Here is an 8,869-nt window from a genome sequence, read left to right as displayed (position 1 = left end):
TCAAGTGCGGAGGCATAACCATGGGAGGAGCAGGCGGAGCAGGAGCTTCAGGCCAAGCACCCCAACCCTCATTCTGAGGTGGAGGGGCAGGTCCTTCATTGGGGGCTGCATTTTGGACCAACCAGTTATGAACTTGCTGTTGATAGAGCTGTTCAGCAGTGAGATCTGGGCCAAACTGCGGGTGAGGGTTGCCATCAGGCGGCGGGGGCTCTTCACCAGCAGGTGGAACTTCTGGCAGCAGCACATTCCAGTCGTTAGTACGCAGAATAGTTATCTGAACTGTCCAGCAATCTCTAGCGCCTCCTAACTGCCAGACGACAAAACTTTTGGGAATGAGACGAAGATGAATCACCTGAGCTTTAATCAGCATGAACCGGCGATCTTGGCGTGGGTTATACCAGGAGATGAGAGATCCAAAACCCCCAAGGGACTTATTAATGTAATAGTCAGTCTGGTAATCATATGGAAATCCAAAATACATTAACCAGACTGCTGGCCCAAAGGTGGTGATGCGGCGGTTGAGAGCTTCGTTATGTGGCTCAAAAGTGATGAGGAGATCTTCATCTTCAAGCTCAAGAGGCGTGGCCACAGCAGTATCACGGAGGAAAGAATCGACAAAACCAAATATCCCAATGCCTAAAGGATGATCGCTGACCTCAGTGGTGAAGATCTGAGCTTCATGGAGCAGAGCTTGGACCTCTTGGCGGATGGCCGCACGACGGTGAAGGGGAACATACTGACTCGCCTCCGCAATCGCCAGATAATCATGGTTGAGCGGCGGGATATGGCCAACCACCATCCCCCCGCGGACGATGCGGTTCGCCGGGCCTGGTTCGACGGCAAAACCCAGTGGCAGGAATGGCACCGGGTTGAATGGATAGTTGGCCATGCTGACCAGAGAGAGGAGGGTGGCAGGACTGGTGATGGAGAAAGGACAGGACTGGGCGACGTCGTTTGAGGAATCGAGGTGGAAGTTGGAGCGTGAGTGGTATATTTGGTATGCGACTTACGTTTCGGGACCCAGCGCCAACGCTGCAAAGACCGCTGCTTGACGCAATAGCTCACCTCGTGTCCATATCCACCACAAAAAGAACATCGGACGGAGCCGGACGAGGGCGGCCGCGGCTTCCGAAAATGAGTAGGTGGGGCAATAAAATCAGCCTGATTGGGCTTATTTCCAATGACACAAGATTTGGGTTCCAAATTAGACTGACAAGCTAGTCGCAGAGGGCAATAAATCGCCTTGTGGTCAGGTGCTGAACAATAAAAACAAATCAATCTAGCACAGCATGAAATCCGTTTATGACCCCATTGAAGGCATCTAGCACAGAGATTAGCCCAATTTGCGGATAATGAAGAAATCTCCTGCTCGTTATAGCTCGCTTGGGCCAGATCCACTTTATGTTGGGCCGATAATGTAGGAGGCCATTCTTGGCAAGCTAGCGCATATTTGAAAGCCGAAGCAAGGAAACATTGAGGTGGCGCCGGATAATCCGCTCTGACAGGACATTTAAAGCTTCCCAAAATAAGAAATGCAGGAGGCGTGGAATTTTCAATTTCCTCCAACTGTTGATAATGAAGCATTAAATTGGTACGATAGTCAGGGACCGAAATATTCTCCTGGGCATTAATGGCTAATTGAACCTTGCCAATAGTAAGAGAATGGAGCAAGGTATCATGCAGAACTTGATTTTGATCATGAGCCAAGGTCGAAGTCGAAGCTTCGTGATGGTGCGAATTAGAAAAGGCCATCTTGGACAAAGGCACTAAATCAAACCAACTCAACTCACGCAGAGAGGATGAACTTAGACCAGCACCATGCTCCAATGAAGGCAGTTTAGAACGTATCGCAATAGGTTTTCTGGCCCAGATATGAGTTAGTTCCTCATCAGCGTGCCATGAAGTGAGCATATGTGAGTACCTCACAAACCGACCATTAAACAGATGAAAATGGCAAATAAAATCAGGCCAAATGCGATCCTTGAGGCCATATATGAAATGACCAACTTTGTTGTTTGCAACCGATAATCTGAACGCCTGATGATGAATATGCACCACTTTAAAACCAACACAAGAACCACCAAGACAACATTGGAGGGCAACCCCAACAGAATCAACCGTGAGAAGAAAGGAGGCCGAGGAAAACGTGACCACCAAAAAGAATTCTTTGGCGTCACAGGAGGGAGAGAAATGAACCGTAGAACCAAATTTTCTCCTCACCTGATCCGCAAGGGCAAGGCCAGGGGCAAAGTCCCAATGCAGAAGACCCTCCATCATGAGGAAGTAACCTAGAGTCCGCCATTGTTGGTAGGGAGCAGGTGGGGGCAAGGGGTGGGAGGAGAGAGGTGGGAGGAGTGGGGTGCACAAATTGTAACATACGTGTCTGCTTAGGGGGCGTCATGTAACTGGTATGTGTGTGAGATTCTGAGATACAGAGTGCGTGTGTGCGACTCTACTCTTCAGACATGTACTCAACCTTTTGCATCGGGATATAAGTATAATGGTATTACACTTTAGCTAGTGATTTACGTGGCCATGTTAATGTGGTTGTGTAAAAAAATGTCACTTCCTGCTCAGGATTTGTGTTATATAATTATGAGAAGTTTGCTAACTACTAAAGTAAAGTGGAATTTGTCCATGTTATACAAGTAAATTAAGGTGATTGTTTATCATACGGGTAAGGTTGGACGAAGGGTGGTAGGAACAAATGCTCCGCCTAGAGCATGTGTGTGTGAGATGGAGTCTTAGTGTGTCTGTGCGGGTGTGTGTGTGTGCGTGTGTGTGTGTGTGTGAAGCGGAGTCTTCGGTGGCGAAAGTAATTTAAGTGTGTGTGGCTTCATCGTAGAGAGGTGACGTGTATGGCAGAGGCCACCAATGAGGGGGTGGGAGAGAGAAGAGGCCCGTAGAGAGGGAAGAGAAGGCATGTGCGCGTGAGAGGAGTCAACATCGAGAGAACGTGTTTGTTTGCGTGTGTGTGTGTGCGTGTGTGTGTGTGTGTCGCGAGGTCCTCTGTGGCGGATGTAATTTAAGTGTGCATGACTTCATCATAGAGAGGTGATGTGTATGGCAGAGGCCACCAACGATGGGGTGCGAGAGAGAAAATGCCCGTAGAGAGGGAAGAGAAGGTGTGTGCGCGTGATAGGAGTTGACATCGAGAGAACGTGTTTGTTCGAGAGACACCGAGGAAGAATACTATATATCGATGGTCATGTAGGCGGGAATTAAATGAAGGGATGGTCTTATTGGTTTCAGGGATATAGGGGAAGAGTGAGAGAGAGGGGTAGCTAGAAGGAGATTGTTAAGTGTGAGTGGGTGTTTTACCCATCCAGGCGGAAGTTATGTGCACACAAGAAGAGAATGATTCGATGTGGGCTTAGGGCTGGGGGTAATTAACTAGGTATGGAGACATAGGAGACCTTGAACATGCATGTGCGAGAGGTATACATGTATACGTGGGATGTGTGTGTGTGCGCGCACGATCGAGATAAAAGAAAGAAGACATAAGTCATAAGATCAACGACATGGGAGAGATGGGTCGGTGTGACAATATGCATGCATGTGAGAGTGGAGGGAAGAAGGCCCGATAATTAAGCATGTGCTTTTGTCTTTAAGAGATAGTGGCGTGGGCTGGAGCATGCATCTATGGCGAGCATAGGGAGCGAGACACAATGATTGTGCAAAAGAGATCAACCTATAAATGCATGTATGGAGAGACAGATATAGTGCGTGTGATAGGAAGCAAGAGTGCATTTGATGCGGCTTGAAGCTACGTCGGTATTTCCCCAAAGAGGAAGAGATGATGCAACACAGTGACGGTAGGTATTTCCCTCAGTGATGAAACCAAGGTTATCAAACCAGTAGGAGAATCAAGCAACACAACATAAACAACACCTGCACACAAATAACAAATACTCACAACCCGACGTGTAAAAGGGGTTGTCAATCCCTTTCGGGTAGCGGTGCCAGAAATTGGCAAACGGGTGTGAATAAATTGTAGTAGATTGATAGATCGAACACCAAAATAAAATAAATAAGAATAAATTGCAGCAAGGTATTTTTGTATTTTTTGTATAATAGATCTGAAAACAAAAGCAAAGGCAAATAGATCGCAAAGGCAAATAATATGAGAAAGAGACCCGAGGACCGTAGGTTTCACTAGTGGCTTCTCTCGAGAAAATAGCAAACAGTGGGTAAACAAATTACTGTTGGGCAATTGATAGAACTTCAAATAATCATGACGATATCCAGGTGTCGGTGTCAAAACCGGCGGATCTCGGGTAGGGGGTCCCGAACTGTGCGTCTAAGGTCGATGGTAACAAGAGACAGGGGACACGATGTTTACCCAGGTTCGGGCCCTCTCTATGGAGGTAATACCCTACTTCCTGCTTGATTGATCTTGATGAATATGAGTATTACAAGAGTTGATCTACCACGATATCGTAATGGCTAAACCCTAGAAGTCTAGCCTGTATGACTATGGTAATGAGTGTATCCCTTTCCAGACTAAGTCCTCCGGTTTATATAGACACCGGGAGGATCTAGGGTTACACAAGGTCGGTTACAAAGAAAGGAATCTACATATCCGGTCGCCAAGCTTGCCTTCCACGCCAAGGACAGTCCTATCCGGACACGGGCGCAGTCTTTGTTCTTCGTGTCTTCACAGCCCATCAGTCCGGCCCATGGCTAACAGGCCGGATGCCCGAGGACCCGTTAGTCCAGGACTCCCTCGGTAGCCCCTGAACCCGGCTTCAATGACGAGGAGTCCGGCGCGCAGATTTGTCTTTGGCATTGCAAGGTGGGTTCCCTTCCTTCCGAACTCCAAAATAGTCTTTGGATGTGATGATTGTATCCGGACCTGTAACGCACACCACACATAACCGCAGAGAGAATATAATATTCCACGGGTCCAACCCGCTGACAACTTTTTACCACGTGACATCACGCCTGCCCGATCATAATTCCGGACCGTTTTGTTCTCCCGTTCCTCGTTCCAAAACGTGGTAGTCATTGACACATCTTATCCAAGCAGAGATCGTGTCCCCTTATTAAGGGATTCTTTTATCGACACGAACGTGAGTAACCCAACCGCCCGTAACGTACAACTCCTTGGAAATAGGCAAATTTTAAGGCCCGGGAGGAGGCGTTCTGTCGGTGTGGAACAACACCTATGGGATCACAAGAATCCCTACTACGATTGCCGGGGCGCGGGGTTGTGAGAAGAGCAGGGCTAGTAGACATCACAACGATCGTTTACCCAGGTTCGGCCCGCGAGGATGCGTAAAACCCTAATCCTGCTTTGGTGGGTGTATTTCAGAGAGTTCTTGAGCTCTCAAACTAGCTGTGGTCAGTGCGTGGTTCGAAAGAGCCGAATCCTTCTCCAGTATGCCATGGGCCTCCTTTTATAGTCGGAAGGGGCTGCCACAGTGGCACATAGGAGGTGGAAAGGCATACAGTGCCCTAAGCTTATCGCTCGTATTACAGGACAAGACGCATTTAATGCGCAGCTTAGGTGTCCCCTTGCTTTATTGGGGAGGGGGGCGAGGCCCGTCCCGTCCATCGACGCTCCTCCTTGCTTTGACACGCGCCCTGGCCAGTGAGGCGCGTGGTGCCATGTAGGCAGGCAGGCAGCTGAGGTGGCACAGTGGCGGGGCCTTCACGAAGATCTGCATGCCGCCACGCAGGCGCTCGATGAGTTGGCTTGGGAGCTGCATGTTGCCACGCAGGTGCCCGCCCAGCTAGTTGGGCTGGCAGCTGCATGTGAACGTCAGTGGAAGCTTGGTTGGCGTGGGCCTGGCGGTGGCCCTACTGGCGTCCTTGGTGAGGGCCTTGCCGGGTGGCCCGGCAAGGGTCTTGCCGTGGCGCGCTGTCGTCCCCGGCAAGGGCCTTGCCGGGGGTCTGGTGGCCTTCCTCGGCAAGGATCTTGCTGAGGATCGTCGTCTTCTAATCCTCATCTGATCTTCAATATGTCTTCACAAAGATCTGCATGCCACCATGAAGGTGCCTCCCGAGCCCTGGCCCAACGTGATGTTGGAGACCATGGGCTCAAGGGTGGCCCGCTTTGTTGGTGCGGGGCGAGCTGTCCCGGCAAGGATCTTGCCGGGGCTGCTGAGGCTGCCCCGGCAAGGGTCTTGCCGGGTGAACCTGCTTCGTCCCTCTGCTCTTTGTGGTCTTGGCCTTGGCGTTGTTCTTATTATCTTGGGCTTTGGTCTTACCTTGGCTCACCTCCCCTGTTCTGCTTGGCGTGACAGTAGGCGCGGCTCCGACTGCCCGTGCACAGGTATAGGGGTACAAAAACGCACCCCTCTTTTTGTACACCGACAGGAGCCCCTGGGCCTGGGCCACACATAAGCGTGACACGTTGTTGGGCCAGGCCCAAAACGGTGCGCGGGCAGGCGGGGCGGTTTTTACCGCGGTAAAACTTTTCGCGCGCGGCGCTTCCCACGACCCGTGTGCGTGGCACGGCGTGGAGGGGTGGGCGTGTCGTGGGCGGCATGCGTGGGGCGGTTTCCACACGCTTGCGTCACATCGCAGTAAATGGGTAGCGCGCCCCGCGGCTTCCCCATAAAAAAGGATAACCGCGGGCGCACTGTTCCTTTTACCCTTCGTGCAACCCCAATCTCGAAAACCTCCGCCTGCCTTCCTCTTCTTCTCCAAGCTTCGTTCTTGCTCGCCATCGTTGCGCTTCCGCCGCCCTCTGTCCTGCCCTCCTCCCCCAGCCGCCATGATGCCAAAATCCACCAAGGGCAAGGAAGTGGCCAAGGCCGTCGGAGCCGCGGAGCCGCCGGAGAGTGCGTTGGCGGTGTAGCGGACGCTGTCCGCCTTCTTCCCCTCAATAGTTGACGTGTTCGATCTTCGGGACTCCTTCAGGCCCCTGTGGGGAGGAAGAGGAAAACAGTAGAGGAGGAGGCGGACGACGAGTAAGTATCTGGTTCTTTTTCGTTATCTCTGCCTCCTCAATGTGTGTTGCTCGTCTTGACTTGTCTTCATCGTTGCAGGAACGTGGAGACGCTGACCCAGAGAGTGAAGAGGGCCAAGGTGTCTGCGGGTGGCCAGGCCCCAGTTGGTACTTTGGGGGCGCCACTGGTGGTGTTGAGCAGCCCGGACAGCAGCCCCCGGCATAGCCCCCAGCGTAAGTTCATCACTCTTCCCCCGTTGACATGTGTCAGGGGCACGACACTGTGGTGCTGACCTTGCCAGGTATGCAGGAGGAGAGCATCAGCAGGAGGAGCCACAGAGGGCTAATCCCAACACTCCGGCCCCATCGACCACGCCGCCCCGAGGGGCGTCCCCGGCAAGGGCGCCAGGCACCGAGCCCACGCACATGGAGGAGGAGGAGGAGAACTTGGGCGCTGGTGGCTTTGCCGCGATGCCAAATGTTGGCGGGGAGGGGACTTCCGTTTCCCAGCCGGGTACTGCCACAGGTAAGTCGTTCGCTGTTCGTCCCCGCTTCTTTTTCTTTCCGACTCTTGGTCCTGGCCTTGCCTCACCCCCTTCTTCGGCGTCCAGATTCCTCCTCGGTGAACCCAGAGGACGTGGACGCCGTCATCAAGGACGTCGCCAAGGCCGCCCAGGCAGACGCCGAGAAGATCGCCGCCGAGGAGGCCGCCAAGGGTGCTGCCGAGGACGCCGCCGAGGGGCCTACCGGGAAGGCCGGCAAGGCTGCCGCTGAGGAGACCGACAAGGGGCCTGCCGGAGAGGCCGGCGGGGCCGCTGCCGAGGAGGAGGAGGTGGCTGATGACCAGCCTTCCTCTTCTGCTGCTTCTGGCTCCGGTAAGTACCTGAGGGTGAGCGACGACTTGTTCGCCCACCTTCCAGGCGCGTCGAGCACCAGGACACCCGTTGAGGGAGAGGTGTTCGACGACGAAGTGCTTGCCGCTGCCGGGCTTGAAGTCGTCGACGAGCCGATCGTTGGCGGCGACGGTTCGCAGGAAGAGCGGCTCCTCCATGCCATGGGCGCCAGCTTCCGGAAGCTCCAGGCGCTCCACCGCGCCCGCCTGGGCAAGGCTAAGTCCAGGACGGCGGTGGCGGAGAAGGCGAAGGTGGACCTCCAGAAGCGCGTTGCCGAGACGCAGGACTGGTTCCGCGAGGCCCACAAGGAGCTCAAGGCTGCCCAGGGCGAGCTGGCCAAGCGCGACATGGAGCTCACCATGAAGCTCGTTGACGTCGAGAAAGCTCAAGAGACGGCGAGGAATTTGGCCGCGGCCGCCGAAGCCGCCCGAACCCAGCACGAGGCCGCGCTGAACTCCCAGGAGGAGGACCTCGCTGCACGCGAGGAGAAGCTTGCCGACATGCTTCGCGGCAAGGATGCAGAGGTGGAGAAGCTTGTCTTGCAGCGGACCAGTGAGCTGTAGCAGAGGCACAAAGAGGCACTCAATGCCCAGGCCCAGGTTCACGCCGGCAAGGTGGAGGAGTTGGTGGCGGAGCGCAACGGGATGAAGGAGCAGGCCCTGAAGTTGTCCCAGGAGAAGGACACGCTTAATAGTGCCCTGACAGAGGCGCAGGGCACGGTCGTCAGCAAGGCTGGGGAGCTCTCCGAGGCCAACAACTCCATCAATGACCTCAAGCTGAAGCTGGAGGGTCTCGAGAAGGTGCTGTCGGAGGCCAAAACCCGAGAGGGGACCCTGGCCAAGGAGCTGGAGGCCGAGAAGCAGTTGCGGAAGAACGAGGGCCTCAACTTCACGGATCACGTGGACGGCGAGAACCGTTGGCTCGATCGCCTCGCCACCGTTGCCAACCAGGCCGCCGCGCAGCTGGGCATCATGGGGATGCCGGACGTGAGGTATGTCCCGGAGCGGAGCATGAGCGCCAATTGCAGTCTGACCATGTTCTTTGAGAAGGTTGTCGGCACTCTGGAGCGGCTCCATGCCAA

The sequence above is a fragment of the Aegilops tauschii genome, chromosome 4, assembly GCF_002575655.3.
Source record: "Aegilops tauschii subsp. strangulata cultivar AL8/78 chromosome 4, Aet v6.0, whole genome shotgun sequence".
In the NCBI taxonomy this organism is placed as follows: domain Eukaryota; kingdom Viridiplantae; phylum Streptophyta; class Magnoliopsida; order Poales; family Poaceae; genus Aegilops; species Aegilops tauschii.
This window is presented reverse-complemented; position numbering follows the sequence as displayed.